The following is a 19,224-nucleotide window of genomic DNA, read 5'->3' on the forward strand; positions in this document are numbered from 1 at the left end:
ACTGCCTAGCTGTGAAGGAACCTTATTCTGGTCCTCCACAGACATGAACCCAGAAAGAGATTTGGAAAGCTCCTTTGTCAAATTTCTTTGCAACCTGGTAAAGTGTGCCAAATAATTCAATGCCTGCAGGGTAAAGGTTGCCGGGGCATAGATGTGCTTTCCAAATCTGTCCAAAGCCCTAGATTTGCTGTTGGGAGAACGGGCAGATGTGCTCCATGAGTTCTTTCTTGGTGGCTGCTGCCACAACCATAGCATCTAATGGGACCCCCATTGCTCCAGTGTGCTCTGTCCTTTTTGGGGGGGGGGGGGACTAAAAATCTATCCGGTCACTTGGGAATTGGCTCCACAATATCAAGCTCCTTCCATACTCAGCATGAAACAAGATCTATTAGCTCATCAGCAGGGGGGGTCACCCACAACAGCTGGGACAGATCTGAAGGCCTACAGAACACTGACTCTTTCTGGGGGGGGGGGGGCAGAAGACAATTTATCTGTTAACAGTAATGTCCAAGTACACTAAAGGCATAAACACAACCCAGCTGGGATAGAAACAGTGCTGTTTGGCGATCAGTGTGTCATACTTAGAAAGATATTCTATTTGTATGTTTTTTTTTTTTTTTTTTTTTTAAAGTATTTTTTCTAGCAGCCAATTTTTGAATCCTGCCCTACTGTGGGGAGTTACACAAATATACACAGGCATACAGAAATATACACATACATTTGCCAGCAGTATTGCATAACATTTGGGGTGAAAATACCACACTGGTGTGAAAGCTCACCTTTTTTGATATTATGTGGTTTTAATAAAGCATCTCTCTCTGGTTTCTGAACCTGTTCAGTATTTGTCCATCAGTTCGTGTGTCCCTGGCTTGGTTTGCCTACCTGACAATTTTGTACACAAAAGGTTTAGTTATCATCCAAGAAAGAGATCGCACCAATTTTGTGGTGACAGCTGTCAAAGCATGCTACCACCATATTATTCTAAAAGACACTTAAAACTGGCAGGGGTCCAGTGTTCTCCATTATCACTCTATAATGAAGGAATAGAACAGAGACATAAATCAGTATCAGAATGAACGAAATAATCTTCAATAGTCTAAAACAGAAAATCCTGAGAGCAAGCAAATATACTCACAAAGGAGGGTTCAAACAATGGACGGTAACTTCAAACCCTTGAACACAGTGATTGAAAAGTATATAAAAACCACAAACTGCGTTGATAAACTTACAAAAACAAAAAAGCAGGCAATGTGTTAGCTAAATCCACAAAGACGAACCACCACTTAGAAGTATAAAATGATCGCAAGCTTTATTCCTAAAATAAAACTGTATTAAATTGTAAACATTTTAATACAGTTTTATTTTTGGAATAAAGCTTGCGATCATTTTATACTTCTAAGTGGTGGTTCGTCTTTGTGGATTTAGCTAACACATCGCCTGCTTTTTTGTTTTTGTGATCAAAAAGTATGCTAGATTAAATTAGTGAAATATGCCAACAATCTCGGAAATCCTGGGCAATTAAAACTTTCACAGCCCTTGATGCAGCTAAGCGTGAAAACATTCTCCAGTACTGAAAGAATAATTTTCTAGTAGCAGAAGTACGATTCTTGGCTTTTCTTAACATTTATTTAATGTGAAAATTTGGTAACGGGTTAAGTAAACTGGTCCCATTAACCCATTTCAGTCACTACCTGATTTCCAGAACAAAGTATATAATAAAATAAAAATAAATAAAGCAATAGTGAAAATATACCATACATTAACAAAACTGCACATCAAAAGCAAATAGATGCAGTAAACGAGTCGCAAGAAAAGCATTTTAAGAAATGTGGAAATATGTATAATACTTACAGGGTGTTCTCTTATCGGAGTGATACATATATGCAGTACTTGTACATATTCCAGTTCCAGTAAAAGTCTACACGACTACAGCAACTTATCCAGTGCCATGAAAGCAGTTACAGCCAATTTCATGTAGATCTTCCTTCACGCACATCTTAAAGCCACCTGATGTTATTTGAAAATGTATTTCCCTGGTAGTCAAATTCCATGTTGGAGGTCAGAGTTTAGTGACGGCCCTTTCCCCTGAACTGGTGCATGAAGGCCAGGAAAGTTAATTCATCCAGGTACTGAGCTACAATGTTGATAGGTTAGGGTGCATCAAGTACTCCCTGCTCTGAGTTAGGTTGTCAGTTTATAAAGATAGCAAGTAAAGTTTCATCTGTAACATCTGAATGAAGGGGGGGGTGTCAGTGCTCTTTGGGCCAAGATGGTGCAGGTGAAAGCACTCCTCCCCCCACCAATTTTTGGACCACATTGGGAAGAATGGAGTTTGGAGGGAATACATAAAGAAAGGGACCAGATCATTTGAAGGAGAAGATATCCACAGAACGAGAACTTCCAAGATGGCTGCACACTGATCAACTGGGTAAAATTCAGTCACTTCCTAGTAATTACACTGCCCAGATGATAGCAAAGAGGAAATCTGGTGAACCTGAGAGAAAATCGACTAGAAAAGAAGAGAAGGGTCTAGCTAGGAAGAAACCTGAAACTGTTTAACAAAAAGCAGTTCAAGTTGCATCTTTAGTACAGGAGATGGCTTCCATGAATGTACAGCAAACATAAATCAAATGTATTTACAGATGTTTAAAGTAAATGAAACACTGAATGAATATATCAACTGAAACAAAAGGCTGAAAAATAAAAGAAAAAGCTTTAATTAGCTATTCAGATGAACTGATACAACTGAAAAAAGGTTGAAAAAATAAAAGGTTGCCTGAGTATGACACTTCTCAAGAAGAGCTGTTTAACAAAACAAAAAATACAGTAGAGTTATAAGATAGAACATGCAGACAAAAGCTGCGACTTTCTGCTGTGCCAGAGAGACGGAGACAAAATAAAAAGACAATAAGCACAAATAAGCAACTGGACTGGTGTCCCACAAGCAGATTTTTAATTTAAAAGGCACATCATGTGCATGCCCCAAACCTGGCCATGACCTACATTAGTAAAGATGCAATCACAACAGAAAGACGATCCCAGACAGAAAAGAAAATTATTCAAAATTGGAGACATTGTTTGTGGAAAATGATTATTCAATGCACACTAGGCATAAGAAAAGCAAGTTTGTCCCAGCAATCAGGGACTGTCAAGAGGCAATTGTGAGATTCAATCTACGACATCCAGCTGTCTTCAGAAGATTTTTTCATGAATGATCAAAGACATTTTTGATGTGCAACAGGCCAAGAAGTAAATAAAGTTTATCCAATTAACAATGAGCCTGTAAGCATTCTTCTGACAACAAAGCTCATTAAGAAACTTTTCCAGTGAAACCTCTTCCATTGTTCCAAAAGAAAATTATTGAGAGACAGTAAAAAGCACAGGAGCTTACCAAAATAACTGAGAGTACCTTAGACTTGAACCAGAGACTGTTGCTAGGAGATGGAGATTATCAGGAAGACGACCAGCAATACTAAAATTAAGGAACATACGGGAGACTATAAAGCATCAATCCCACAGCATACAGGAATAGACATGAAACACATCTTTGCAAGAAAAAATGGTTGACAGAAATTTTGTTGACATAGTTACACTTCAGTGAACTCTAAAGTATAAATCCCCCCTCTTTATGTCCTTAATATTTAAAAAAAGTACTGAAGAGAATGAAGCAAAACAATTTTTATTAAGATTTATATAAAATATTGCAATACAACATGCAATTTACATCATGAAATCAATTTTGCATAGAATGTAGTCAATTATTTTTATGGTGAGGCAGGGGAGTTTCATCAGTGACTGTTGTATATGTTAAAGATGTTAAAAGCAAACTTTTTAGTTAAGATGTACAGACTTTATACTGTAAGACAAAGGATGCTCAGCAGCAGTCCAAAATATAATGTTTTGATACTGGGCTGCTGGGATGGGGGTGGCTAATAAAAGTTTATCAAGACATGTAGAATTAAGATGGTCATTTCTCCTGTTTTGCAAGGTTGGAGGTTTAGATTAATGTCTTTGGTTTAACCTGTAGACAAGCTTTTTTTAAGCAAACAGACTTGAAAAATAAGACAAAATGATGAAAAGCAAGAAAAAAGTATTAGACTGGTTTGAATGCAAGTGCAGACAACTGGCCAGAAGTATCAGTGTTGTGTTCAGAGTGAAATTTACAGAAACTCTTTACATGCATCTGTAAAATTCTTCTTTCCCGTTGCTGACCGATTTTAACTTTTTGAAGAGGAACTGTCTACAGGTGCAAGCAATTAGTGAGCTCTGAGCATACACTACTGAAAAAAGTAACATTTAAAGGTACAGTACCAAAAGTTACCAAGCAGTTTCAATAACTTAATGCACTGAACAGAACAGTGCACAATTTAGTTTGCTTAAAGACAGCTACAGTACTTTTTCTTATGGCTAAATGTTAATGTTACTGAAAGCATGCAATTGTTTTTCACATGTAGGAAAAGAATACAGATTAAAAAAACCAACCGCAATAAATGTAAGTGGGAACACAGGCTGTACTGTGCACTTTAGCATGGGTAGCCTTAATTTTATATTCAGTAGTACTTGTGGGAGCAGTCATCAAGTTGAGGCAACAGCTCCAATCTGGAGGGGTAAACTTCGCTTTATGAGAAATGTACACTGTTCTGGGTTTGTTCTAATTTAAAAGGGGATGGGGGTAAAAATTTTATTTTTGTGTTGAAATGTTTTCACTGAAGTAAAAAAGTTATGATAAATGTGACATTTTCAAATGGAGTTGAGATGATGATTAAAGTTGGATCTTTCTTATCGGTTTCCATCTTTCCTCAATGTGAGAGTCTCTGATCAGACTTCAGCCACTTTCAAGCTTTTGTATCTGGTACTTGGGCTCCTCCACTTACCCATAATCATTGGTGTAAACTGAAATACCTCAGATCGAGTCTGGCCAAGAAAAAGACAAAAATACAGAATTTAAGATAAAGGTACAGGAAAAAAAAAACTGCTGAAAAACTAGGTTTTGATAAGGAACTTCTAAGAGGCAAGGTTAAGTCAACCACAGAAATCCAGGGACCAGAGGTGGGGAGTTGAAGAAAAGAAAAACACCACAGATCTATCATTATGGGGAGTACATAGATTTTGTATCTTAAGTCCTTCTTTCCATTCTTCAGTGTATGGGGCAGAGTCCCTAGCAACAGCAATACTTGGGTGGCCTTATGTAAGGATATTCTGAAGAACAGCTGAACCAAAAGAGGTTCTTGAACTGGAATTTATGTCCAGTTTATAATGTGAAATGAAGGTGTGAACTCTGGACCAAGTGACAAATGTACAGATAACACTAAGACGTACTCTGGAAAGGAAGGCTGTCAAAGTGACTGATCTAATAGAATGGGTTTTTGGGGGAACAGGAAGGAGCTACCCCATCTGCTTGTAAACATAAGAAATGCACTCAAGCAACGGAGTGTGTAAACTTGGGGACTATTCTTCCCATTTTGTCAGTGGAGTGAGAAACAACTGATTAGTTGTCTTGAAAGTGCTGGTCTGCTGTAAATTGAACCTTAATTGGTGGTGAACATCTAGTAAGCATAATGTGCATTCAACTTTGTTTAAAAAATTTGGGAAAAACAAAGGGAGATGTATGGATTAATTGATACAGGATTCAGAAGACACCTTTGGAAGAAAAAAAGGGTTAGTTTTCAGACTCACTCTACTTTTGTTAAAAACAAAGAAATGTTCTTACAAGTAACAGAAACTAAGAAATGAGTTTTCTATGACAAACATTTTACATCAGCTTTGGCGGCCAGTTTAAAAAGACTAGTTAGGGCTTGCAGTAAAACAGTAATATCCCAAGCAGGAAAGGGGTCTCTAAAGTGGAGGCCATAGTAGAAAGTTTCCTCTAACAAAGGATTTAGATAGCCTGAAGGATGCAGTGGACATGTGATGATTTCCAATATGAAAGGACGATATGACAGCTAATTGTACTTTGATAGTGGAACAGCTGGCTCCACTCTGATAAAAAGGGCTGTTAAGACTGGGAGAGGGCCTAAAAAGGATCAAGTCTGTTCTCAACTGCTCAGATGGAGAATCTTTTCGATTTACTTTTGTAAATCTTGCGTGCAGTAGGTTTTTGGAAAGAAGTTAGTATATGAAAACAGAGGATGAAGACAGGACTGTTGAGCAATCACTGGAATTGGAGAAATCATGGAGTCCCTTTTGACGAAATGAATGTCCAGGTGAGGCAACCCCACTGGATGAGAAGAGATATGGAGCAGAGCCAAGCACCCAGAAAGGATGTACTACATGAGGCAAGAGGAAGTGAAAATACCCATAGAGGCCAGCTAGGAGAATCATTGGTACTTTATTTGCCAGTGCCTTCTGTAAAAATTTTTGAGTCAGAGAAATGAGCGAAAGGAGTTCTGGGGGCAGTGTACAGAGCATTCCTCAGTGTCTCCCCCTCAGGAGGATCAGAGTGAAGAACTGTTGCACATGGTGTTGAGGGAAGATGTAGAGATCAGTCCCAGTGGCTGAAAATCTGCACTGTGACAGCTGGATTGAGGGACCACTCATGACAAACGAGGACAGACCTGCTTAACTTGTCCACTAGCACACTGGAGTTGTCCTGAATACGCACTATTAGAAAGTGGTGAGAAGACAATCACCCATTGCCACACTCTCATGGCCTCTTGACATAATGGGTAAGATCTGATTCCTCATTTTGCTGATGTACCAGACTTACTGCCCTGCTGTCTGTCTAAACAGATGTCACATCTATGGGAAGTGTGCCCTAAAAGGCACACAATGCTAGGACTGCTATCATCAATACAGTAATGTGAAGTCTGGCCTCTGACTGTGACCATGTGCCTTGGACTGTCTTTTCCCATATAATGCCTCACCCACTACAAGTGGGAAGGGTCAATGGTCACCATGGCATGGAGAGAAGGAAGGTTGAAAGGACATACCTGTGAAACGCATGGAGATACTTAAAAGGACATGGATTGCTGTCTTATTGACGACTGGACTACAAGAGTCCACAGAAAATATCTGCATGTAGTACCTGGCTAGGGGTTCATAGGTTGGTACTAGGCTATCAGCACTAGGGCCTATACAAGCCTAGCCATAACAATTCCTTGGCCATTTCTTCCCACACTATTTACTTCCCTGGACCCCTGTCTAGCAGGACAACTGACGTGATCCCCGGGGTGAATTTCCTTTCTCCCATCCAATTGTCAAGGTTCCTTTTGAAGAGGGCGCCAAAGAGGCACTCTGCTTGACATGTATGAGTAATCTATTCCAGAGTCTGGGGAGTCTCTGGGTCAGGAATCTCTCTCTCCAGCATGTTTATTGTGATGACGAGGTTTAGATCCCTGGAGAGTGTGGCTCTGAGGGACTGGGATTTCTTTAAGTTTAGCATGTCCAACAGCTCTGGGTTTGACATGGCCTTGTATGTTAAGCAGAGATGGTCTCTGAGTAGACGATATGCGACAGAGTATAGCTGGGGTTTTTTTTAAGATGGTCAGAGTAGGGCATCTGCTTTAAGCCTGTGATTCTTTTACTGAGGTATTTCTGCGACCTTTCCAGTTGTTGCAGGTGTCTTGAGAGGTACACACCAAACGGGGCATTGATTGTATTCTATAATGGGTCTAATGAGGGATGAGTACAGTGGGACAATGACCTCCTTTTTTCTGGATGAAAAGCCCTTAGTGATGAGGTGTGCCACATAGGATTTCCTGACTGTTGTGGTGATGTGGTTATCGAAGGTGAGACCACTGTCCACCTGTGTCCCCAAGTCTCTTATCACACTTTCGGTGTTTAGTATACTGCCACCTATATGGTAATTCACGGGTACATGTTTTTTTTCCCAAAGGGGATAACTATGCATTTCTTGGCATTGAGCTTGAGCCCATGGCTCTGGCACCAAGCATCTGTTTCTGTAAGGCCCTTTTGTAGAGTATCCACATCATTTGGGGATTCAATAATGGCCCCCAGTTTGCAGTCATCTACGAACTTTGTTAGCCAGAGTCCCTTAGTGTTGGCCTGTACTTCAGAGAAGTAGATGCCAAACAAGAGCAGCCCCAGGACTGAACCCTGAGTTACTCCACTTGTCTGGAGCTGGATTTGGAGTCGGCTACTTTTACAGTGTGGGTTCTATCAGTAAGCCAGTTAGCAACCCATTGGGTGACATAGGGATTAATGCCCAGCTTAGTAGGCCTTGGCAAGGTCTAGATAGGCTGTGTGGACCACCTTACCCTTGTCCATGGCTCTGGAGACTGATTCAAAGAAGTCAATCAGGTTCAGGAGACTAGATCGGCCCTTCATGGACCCAAACTGGGTGGGGTCCAGTGTTTGAAGGTTGCCAATGTCTTTGTTTATAAGTTCCATGATAATACACTCCATGGCCTTGAAGATAAGGCTCGTCAGACTGATGGGACAGTAGTTTCCGGGATCAAAGGTGGATCCCCCCTTGTGGAGTGGGACAACTGTAGCTCTGCGCCACTCAGTGGGCACGAAACCTGAGGTGAGGCTATGATTAAACAGGACACTTAGGTGAGGTGCCAGTTCATACTGTAGTTCATGTAGTACACAGCCCAGGATGTCATCTGGTCCCATGGATGCTGTATTCTTAGCTTTGGAGAGTGAATTTTTTTACCTGTGTGGTCGTTACCAGAATTTGGCAAACTTCTGGTATTGAGATGGGCCATTTAGGGGGTGAGAGTGGGGTGAAGTTGGCACTGAATCGATCTGCCAAGATACTAGCAATATCCTTGGGATCAGTATATTTAATGCCACTCTGTTTTAGCTCAGAGCAGATCTGAGCATTTTCATTTAGATTCTTCACATAGTTATAGAATGCCTTGTGGTCGTCTTTGGAATCTTTGTCAATTTTATTTTCATAACTAGCTTTGGAGGATTTTATGAGGGATCTCAGTTTCTTACGGAGGCTGGTAAGGGAGTTTTTTTGCATCCTGGGATTTTCCTCTTTTCTGCAACAGTTTCTTCCTTTCGTTGTAAAGTTTGTTTATGGCAGAGGACCACCAAATTGGCTTGCTTTTTTTTGGATGAGAGCATCTTGGTTCTATTTGGGATGGCATGATTCATGCATGAGTGGATGTGCTCCGTACAGTGCCTTAGTGTAGGATTCAGCAGTTGAACTTTCAGTTCCCGTCTGCATGGGTGTCATGAAGTTTGTCACTTCTGACTTGAGTAGCATGAAGTTGGCTTTGGAGAAGTTTTTTATGGAGGTTTCCTTACTGGAGGGTGGGGGTGGGATGTGGATGTTAAGGGTGATTAGCTTATGGTCAGACCTGAGTAACGAGGGGGTGACCATAGGTGTGGAGCATAGATTTCCCATGTTGGTAATGACCAGGTCTAGGATATTGGAGCCCCTGGTGGGACTATGGATTAGTTGATCCAGGGCGTTGGAATTTATGAATTCCAAGAACCATTGGGCAAAGGTGTTGGTACACGAGTAGTTTTTCCAGTTAATGGCAGGGTAGTTAAAAATCACCCAGTATTAGGGTGTTTGGTTCTATCTTAATATTTTCCAGTATGTTTAGAAAGGTGTAGTGAGAATCTTGGGGTATGTTGGGGGATCTGTAGCAAGCTACAATTTGGATTGCAGTCTTACCTAGTGTTAGTTGCACCTGGAGAATTTCAGATGCATTGTGTTGGGCAACTAGACTGGTGGTGTGAATATCCTTGGTGAATATTGACACTCCTTCACCTTTAGTGTTTCGGTCCTGGTTTGGTGGCCGAAAAGTGTGGTAAGAGTTGTAGCCTGGTATCGCAGGGGTGCTCTCTGGAGCCTTGAACCAGGTCTCAGTTACTGCAGATATCGATGCTCTCCATTTTTAGGAGTGCCTCGAGAGAGTGCATTTTGAGGTTTAGACTTCTAGCACTGAGTAGCATTACCTTCAGATTTTGCATGCTTGTACCTGTTATGGTGGTGGTTTTGTCCTTTGAACTTTGCCTAAAAAAGGCACTATAGGGGTGGCAGGAGCCTTAGCCAGTAACCTGAATCCCAGGGGCGACAGGTGCAGACCACCTCTAGCAAAGCATCGTGGTATGTCGATCATGTCATCCCAGGCAGACAGATACTGGATCCCCTTTGAATGACACCAGAAGCTTAGCCAATTGTTGAAGTCAATCATTTTGTCCTTATATTGTGGTACCATTCTGGGCGAAGGCAGGATGCTACTCAGGGCTAGGGTCATACCTGCCTAGGGCCACATGATCCGAGAGCTCTTCCATGTCTCTATGTAGTCCAGGGAGGTACGTCTCAAGTCATTCACTTCAACATGGACAATGACAGTCATATTTGTACTTGCTGTGGAGTGACTTGAGTGCATGCGTTGTGGCGGATCCTGGCACCCGTCAGGCAGCTGACTAATTTTCTCCTTGTTCAACCTGGTGAGTGGGACATCAGTGTGCCTGACTATAGTCTCACCTATGACTAAAGTGTTAGGTACGTTGTCTTGCCTTAGGGGCTGTTGCTGGGTGGCACACTGGTGTTGTGAACTATGTGACACTTCGGTTGTGATTGGTGTTTGTTTGCGTTTCAGCTTCAGAGGTCCTTGTTGCTTGGGCAGGTTACAGATAAGGGCCTCTGCATATGTGGATTTAGTGTTGCTATATGTGGGTGTTGGTGGTGTGGGTTTAGAGGCTATGTGTTGCTTGAGGTGTAGTGTGGGTGTTAACCTTCTCCTCTTGACTGTCCAGCACAATCTTGGGTGGAGAGCGCTTTGCTTCCACTTTGGCTATGTAAGTGCATCTCTCACAGGTTGTAGCGTTGGGTGGTAGGAGGAGAGGGTTGTCTGTGTACATGAGGCAATTGCTGCATTGCCCCAGTATGCCCAGATTCACCAGGTGGACAGGAGAAATCACCGGAAGCTGACCCTTGGACATGCCTGGTTTGGTGCTTTTTTTTTTTTTTTTTTTGTATAAAGTACAGGAGCTGTTTTCCGTTACCTTAGCAAGGTACTTTGCAATTATAGGCTGTTTAGTGCCTACTATTAACTTCTCCTTATTAACAAGGAGAGTTGAGTGCCTGTATCAGTTTAAGGCTTCCTAGTGCTTTCCAGCAGGTATTAGAGCAAGTGCTAGTCACAGGGATGCTTAAAGGTAAGATGAAAAAAAAATGCACACTGCAGTGTGCACTAGAAGTTAGATGTGAAAGTAGGTAACTTAAGTTTTACCTGTTTAAAAAGTTAAGGTTTAGTGGAGAGTTACTATTTTTAGAAAAGCAAGATGGATTGAAAGTGGTGGTCACTTTTGTATTCTGGTACTACGGAATACAGTAGGATGGCCAATAAATTTAAATAGTTGAAGTGGGGGGATTTCAAAAATGATGATTCTCACACAAGCCAGTGAAAGTAGAGGGGAAATGAGATATATGGTCAGATTAACATAAGAGACAGACAACTAGAAAGACAGTGGTATTTAACAAGACAACTGTAACTGGGTGGGAGGGTGGAAAATTAAAATTCTGCCTCTCTCAGGAGAGAGAGCGAGCTGTGGTCTCTTTTGAAGTTTTAATATGCTGTTAAAGCAGAATGCAAGTAAAACACAAGGTAAAGAAAACAAACCACAGTATTCAAAATATAAAAAGGCAATAAAGTAATACAAAATATAAAAGAAAACGAACCTTTCCTTCACAGCAAAGTGTAGCAGAGTCTGGATGAGCCTTTCTGGTAAACTAGGGTAATAAACACTGCCATGGATCCTAAGAGACAGAATCATTCTTGCTGGTGACATTTTAAAGGACAGGACTGTTAAAGCTTGATGACAAATGGATACAATTCCTGGCTAAGGGAAAATTGCAATTTGAAGTCTCCTTTGGCTAAAGTTTGGACTTTGCTAGATTGACCATAATACCCAGGTCTTACAAAAGTGGAGCCAAGAGTCCCTGGTCAGTATAAGCAGATCCCAGGTAGGGGTGAGAATGAGCCAGTCACCTAAGCAAGGGAACACTCAGAACCCTTGCAATTGGACTTGAACTGCAACTACTGCCATACACTTGGTAAACACCCAGGGAGCTGTGGTGAGACCAAAGGGCAGACCTCTGAAATGAAAATGACTGGCTCCCTGGCTCCCAGTCAGAAGTGAAGGTAAGTCCTATAGAGTCTGTCAATCTATTTAGTAGTATGCATTCTGAAGATCTCGAGTACATCCAGTCGCTCTCTCTCAAAAAAATTGAGGATAAACTGCACCATGACCATCTGGAATTTAGTTTTCTTTATAAAACTGCTTACACTGCAAAATTCACCTGAGGTCTCCATTTTTCTTTGGCACTAAAAAGAATCTTGAGTAAATTCCGGATCCTCTTCAGTCTGGTAGGACCTCTTGGATGGCTGTGTTTACAAGCTTCTTTATTTCTGAAGCTGCCACTTCTCAAAGTTCTACCCTCTCAAAGGGAAGTATTTCTGGGGCTGAAGGAATGGTGTGAAAGGGATTGAAGTAGCTTTTGGTTATTTTCTGCACCTATTTGTCCTGAATAATGGGTATCCAGGTTTTTGGGTGCAGAGATAGGTGTCCCCCAAGTGACTACAGAGTGCAGAAGTCAAGCAAATGCCCTGTAATGCTGAAAAAATACTCACAGAAGGGGCCTCTGAAGCCTTGATTCCCTAGGGTGACATCCATTATAAGAGCTGCCTCCTCCGTCATGGGGAGCCCCGTCTTCAGACTTGTCAGGCCAAAAATAGATATCTAAAGAAAAATATATATCAAACATTTTTTTCTTATTTGAAGGGAATAAAAATTAGTTCAATGCACAATAAACAGAATAGAAAAATATTCCGGGAAGAGGCAAGGTATAGAAAATAAATATTCAACTAGTAATATTAAAAGATAATGTATATATCAAAAGTCTATAAAGGAGCCAAAAGGTAGAAGATACAAAGGGTTATAACACTTGCTTCCTAAGCACCAACAGATCCATCCTTGTGGCGGCAAATGAGATTTGAGGTATTTTAGTGAACACTGGGGATTATGGGTAAGAGGAGGAGCCTGAGCACCACATCCAAAAGCTTGAAAGTAGATGAAGTCAGATCCAACTCGGATCAGAGACCCATATGTTGAGGAACATATGGAAAAAGATTAGATCAAATGTTTAAAAGATCAGTCTGCCAAACATTAGTGTATGCATGTAAGTCAAAGGCTGGAGATGCACATTAAAAAGACCAGTCATGTATAATACATAAAAGTAATAGCTTTCTGCTGTAATGGGTGCTCTGTCCATAACATCACGGAACATAAATGGCCGTACAGGTATAGACAAAGCAGGGAGAGCCCCGAACTACATTAAGAAATGTATGGTGCAAACAACTGTGCAGGAGACGCATCTGGATAGAAATGAGCTTCTGAATTTCACCAATAAAGGATTTTAGGATGGACATTAAGCAGAATATCAGGGACAAAGGAAAAGGAGACTAATACGGATTTGCTAGAGAGGCTCCAACAGTGACGGTTACATCTGAAGCATATTCATTTACATGAGTCACTGAAATATTACCAAGATCCTCTCAATCATTCATCTAACTACAATATCCAGGTGGCCTTTTCTTCTTTTTCCATTCTTCCTGGGCAAGTCCACTGGAAATGTCCCTATCAGGGTTATATGGACCAGTGTTTGTATCCAAGGAAAGGTCAAGTGCAAACCAGCAGTTCAGTGAATTATGATGATTTGCACCCTCATTAGACAAATCAACAATCAAGTCTGCACTGGAGGGGCTGGCAGTTAAGAGCAAAAGGGCCTGAAGTTTGAAGTTATTTAAAATTCTGGATAGAGTCATTATACATAGCTGCTTCCAACTCTATTTCATCAGCATCAAATCTAATTTTCTGGAAATCTCCTGTAGACACACAGACACAGGAAACTTTCTCAATGAAGGGAGGAAGCTCAACTGGGCAAACGAGAGTCACAAACAATTGACTGAATTAATCTAGGCTGAACTCCCCAGTGATCTGTTACTGTTAAAAACCATGTTAAGTAGCTTCAATTAAATACTCAGACACTCATACTGCTTTCCCCATGGCTGCCATCTTGTCCCACATAATGATTAAATTATTCCTGTAGGATAGAAGGGATTACATGCACTTAATTCTCGGTACCAGTGGGATGTCTGACATCTCAGTTTCCTGGGAACTTCAGTTTGTAAACCAGAGGTATCATGAAAGATAAAGGGATGCTACAAGATGCTTTCCAAGTTTCTTATGCTCACTTTGGTGTATGCTCAGTGGGATGGGGACAAAGCCGGGGTGTGGGTTTTTGAAGCAAGAGAAGATTCAGTTAGTTATGATTGTTCTGTAGAGGGGAAGGAGCCTTGAGGGCCCTACAACAACCATTTGTCTTTTGATACTTTCCTAGTTTCTTACACTATCTTTGGGCTGGGTAGGGTATACAGTTGGGAAGCTTTTTTTTGTGAGGAGAAAGATATGGAGGTAGGACAAGTTTCACTTGGTTGTGACTGTTCCATACAGCAACAAGAGTCTTGGTGGCCACCCAGGCTTCCCCTTCTTGTCTCCCTGCCATTTTGTTTTCCACTGGTTATTCTCTTTTGCTTACATACTTAATTCCTTGCCTTGAAAACTGAAGCCCAGGTCATACAAGGATTGGGGTGGAAAACAGCTGATTGAGTACACCGTCTTCACCATTTCATACATTTTTCAGTACATCAATGGGATGCCCAAACAGCAGACCCTTATCCAGGATGCATTGAGTAGCACTTGCAAATCCTGTGGCACAGGCTGTAGCCTTAAGCAGTATATTTCATCACTAACTCACTAACTCCATACCTGCTGCTTTGGATGCTGCCAATGTGCAGCTTTATCTACTTGCCTGTTATCAGTGAAGTCCACTAATTTTGCTCTGACATCGCCATCACACACAGCCCCATTACTCTCCATTTCTAAAACAGCAATTTGATATCTGAATTACAAAGACATGCGTCTAGAGCATTCCTCCCCCTGGGCCTCTGCTGAAAACTGGCTTTGCTCCAAGTCAGACTTTCCCAGTAAACAAATATTAAATAAATAATAAACAAATAAACTTTGCTACAAGTATCTGACAATCTCATACTGGCTTAATACTCTGATTTTAACAGAGTACTGTGAGCAAGCACCAGTGTTTACAATTTTTTCCATGACAACGGTACACAGTAATAAAAAAAATTTCCATTATTTTTATGGAGTATACACGTTTTCTTTAACAATTTTCAGTCAACACTACTAAATAAATTGTTAATTTCCTGCTTTCCCCTTACATTTCTCTCCTCCTCTAGAACATATGACATGCATTTTCCCCACAAATTCCATTTTTTTCTACATAATTTCTCCTTCCATTTTCTAAAAATCCCACCTCCATTTTTTTTAATCTTCTTCTCTGGTAACTGCTTTTTTTGGCAGCAAATAGCAATAAACATAGTAAAGACTTTAAGTCCAGGAAACTCAGATCCTATTTCCCAGTTCAAGAGACTAGTTTCCTTACTTACAATCATTTGTTATCCCAATATTTCTGATAAAACTTTTATTTTAATCTGCCAACCTGTCACATTTTCAAAAATCATGCTCCCAATTTCCCTCTCTCTTTCAAAATATACATCCAGTATTTGCTCTCTACCTGGGGGGGGGGGGGGGGGTGTCTGTCATCTCTGGACATAAAAATACATACACAAATACTGCCATCCAAAAACCCTAAACCTTCTGGACTCTTGTATACTTGGGGGAGGGGGGGGGCAGCAGCTAAACTTAGCACACCCCAATCCTGTTATTTTTGCATATGCTCCATTATCAACCCGTTAGGGAAGGCAAACTCAGACCTACAGTCAAAATGTCTCCTTGATCTCATTCCACTCCAATTTTCACCAATAAATTCCAGCTCCCTCTTGCGTATTTTCTATAGTCTTACATGCAGTCATCCCTATTGGTAAAATCTCCTTTCTCCATTCCTGTGCTGGCTTAGTTTTTGAGAATACTTCACACTCCCTTTAAATATTGTGTATGGTTAACTATTATCATTAAGAGCATGCATCCATAATCATACTCCCTCCTAATTTCTTGAACTCCACCCCAATTTCATTATCACTCATTAAGAGCCTGCATCCATAATCATACCCCCTCCTAATTTCTTGAACTCCACCCCAATTTCATTATCACTCTTTTCCATCCTGATTCATAATCTTCTGCTCAAGTTTTACAGACACAAACATACACACACAAAATACACACATATACACAGTGGATATAAAAAGTTTGCACACCCCTGTTAAAATGCCAGGTTTTTGCGCTATAAAAGAGAGACCACAATAAATAATTTCAAAACTTTTCCCACCTTTAATGCGACCTATAACCTGTGCAATTCAATTAAAAACAAATCTAAGGGAAAAATATAAAAAATAAAAAACATACAATACACTGATTGCATGTGTGTGTGCACGCCCATAAACTAATACTTTGTTGTGTGTGCACACCCTTAAACTAAAACTTTGTTGAAACACCTTTTGATTTAATTACAACACTCAGTCTTCTTGGATGAAAGTCTATCAGCATGGCACATCTTGACTTGGCAATATTTGCCCACTCTTCCTTGCAAAAGCACTCCAAATCTTTCAGATTGTGAGGGCATCTCTTGTGCACAGCCCTCTTCAGGTCACCCCACAGATTTTCTATTGGATTTAGGTCTAGGCTCTGGCTGGGCCATTCCAAAACTTTAATTTTCTTCTGATGAAGCCATTCTTTTGTTGATTTGGATGTATGCTTGGGGTCACTCATGTTGATAGGTGAAATTCCTCTTCATCTTCAGCTTTCTAGCAGATGCTTGAAGATTTTGGGCCAAAAGTGACTGGTATTTGCAACTGTTTAATTCCCTCCACCTAGACTAAAGCCCCAGTTCCAGCTGAAGAAAAGCAACCCCAAGCATGATAGTGCCACCACCATGCTTCACCAAGGGATGGTGTTTCTTTTGGTGATGCAAAGTGTTGTTTTTGTGCCAAAAATACATTTTGGAATTGGGGCCAACAAGTTCAACCTTGGTCTCATCAGACCACAACACATTTTCTCACATGCTTTTGGGAGACAATATATTGTTTTGTAAATTTTAGCTGGGCCTGGATGTTTTTCTGTGTAAGAAAAGGCTTCCGTCTTGCAACCCTACCCCATAGTCCAGACATATGGAGAATACTGGAGACTGTCACATGTAGTACACAACCAGTACTTGTCAGAAAGTCCTGCAGCTCCTTCACTGTTGCTGTAAGTCTCTTGGCAGCCTCCCTGACCCATTTTCGTCTCGTCTTTTCATCAATTTTGGAGGGATGTCCAATTCTTTGCAACATCATTGCTGTCCGATATATTCTCCAGTTTTTGATGACCGTCTTCACTGTGTTCCATGGTATAGTCAATGCTGTGGAAATTTTTTGTACCCTTCACCTGACTGATAACTTTCAAAAATGAGAACCCTTTGATGCTTTGTAAGCTCTCTGCGAACCATGGCTTTTGCTGTAGCAGGCAACCTGAGACATCAGGAAAATCCTACTAGGACAGCTGAACTTTACTGGGGTTAATCAGTCTCTAATTGATGGCAGGTGTGTACCCAAGAAGACTGAATGCTGTAATTAAATCAAAATGTGCTTCAACAAAGTATTAGTTTAAGGGTGTGCCCACACAACAAAGTATTAGTTTAAGGGTCTGCACACTTATGCAACCAGCATACTGTTTATTTTTTATATTTTTTTCCCTAACAGATTTGCTTGTTTTTAATTGAATTGTACAGGTCACATTAAAGGTGGGAAAAGTGTTGAAATGATTTATTGTGGTCTCTTTTTATATACTAGCTGTACCCGGCCACGCGTTGCTGTGGCTCAGTCTGTTAAATGGAAAAGAAAGAAGAGAGAAAGCGCACGTTTCTAATATGCTTAATTTCACAATTCTTGTGAGTATACAATATTTTTTGTTGTTCCACTGTCTGTGCAGATATAGACATTGTCTGGTTTGCTGACTCTAGAACACGCAACATATGATTGTCCATGTGAGAAGCAATCAGTGTGTAGATCTAAACCGCACATTTCTAAAGATTGGCCCTGAGCTTTGTTGATGGTAATTGCAAACACCAATCGAATTGGGAATTGCAATCTCTTAAATTGAAATGGCATATCCATTGGAATCAAAGGAATGCGAGGAATGAGGACATCTTCACCTCTGAAAAGTCCTGTCAAGATTGTTGCTTCTATGACGTTGCTCATTAATTTTTTTTACTGCAAGCCGCGTGCCATTGCAAAGCTTTGGCTGGTTGATATTTCGCAACATAATTGGCACGCCGATTTTCAATTGCATTACGTGCGGTGGCATCCCTTGCAGATCGAGTGAATTCAAAAATTCTGTTGGATAATTAACTGCTTCATCTGCTTCAACAGTGTCGACGGACTTGTATGTGACTGCCTCGCTTTGAATGTTAGACTGAATAATGTTAAGTTCGTAGACATCTTTGTTCTTGGCTGCAAGAATGGCTTGTTCAGTTAGCCAATCGTGATTCTTATAATTGGTTTGAATATTGGGAAATACTTTTTCAACCAATTCTTCTTTTGATGTCACTAAACTGTAGAAGTTATGAGGCAATGAAATTCGTCCTGAGGTCAGATCAACCGGCACCTTTCCATTCCCAATTTCCAGCAATTGATGTCAGAATATCTCAGCTGATCGATCGTTTTGCAGCTGGGGACACATTTGTAGTTAATTTTAACGTCTTTACATGTCGTCACAAAGTAGAGTATTTCAAGCAAGCATTTATTTCGTCCGCTGGTGTCGATAGAGAAAGTACAGTTTTGTACCTACCATAAATGTAGATGTCCGAGAGGAATGCATCTGCAGTCTTTACAAATGGGTTGTCCTGTTGTCAGGCAGCCCTTCGGTCGGCCGGATTCCAAAGTCTGGGTCTGGCTTCAGCTGGTGTCGCACTTCACCCGACGTCATTGCGGCAGTCATTCGGGTATAAAGGCATCAGCCGACGCCATTTTCCTCAGTGTTTCTTGCCCCAGATGCCAGGTGCCCTCTTGGATGGCTAAATTTGGATAAATGCCAAAATTTCCAAATAGTAGAGAGCAAACACACAAAATAAGCATGTATGTACATATATACAAACAAATACACCATAATAGATCCCCCCCAAGCTAGCTGAAGATTGGTAAGTACCCTAGGAGTACCTCAGAGGGGAAGGAGGGTGGGTAATCCTGACTGCAGATGCATTCCTCTCGGACATCTACATTTATG

General features: G+C 40.9%; 1 protein-coding gene across 1 annotated transcript in view; it reads right to left on the reverse strand.

Annotated features, from left to right (window-relative positions):
- The window catches only part of PTPN11 (protein tyrosine phosphatase non-receptor type 11), an 811,421-nt gene that overhangs the window by 423,864 nt on the left and 368,333 nt on the right, over window positions 1-19,224 (reverse strand). The gene's annotated exons all lie outside the window — the stretch shown is intronic.

The sequence above is a fragment of the Protopterus annectens genome, chromosome 4.part0 (assembly GCF_019279795.1).
Source record: "Protopterus annectens isolate FY-2018-M chromosome 4.part0, PAN1.0, whole genome shotgun sequence".
NCBI lineage: Eukaryota > Metazoa > Chordata > Ceratodontiformes > Protopteridae > Protopterus > Protopterus annectens.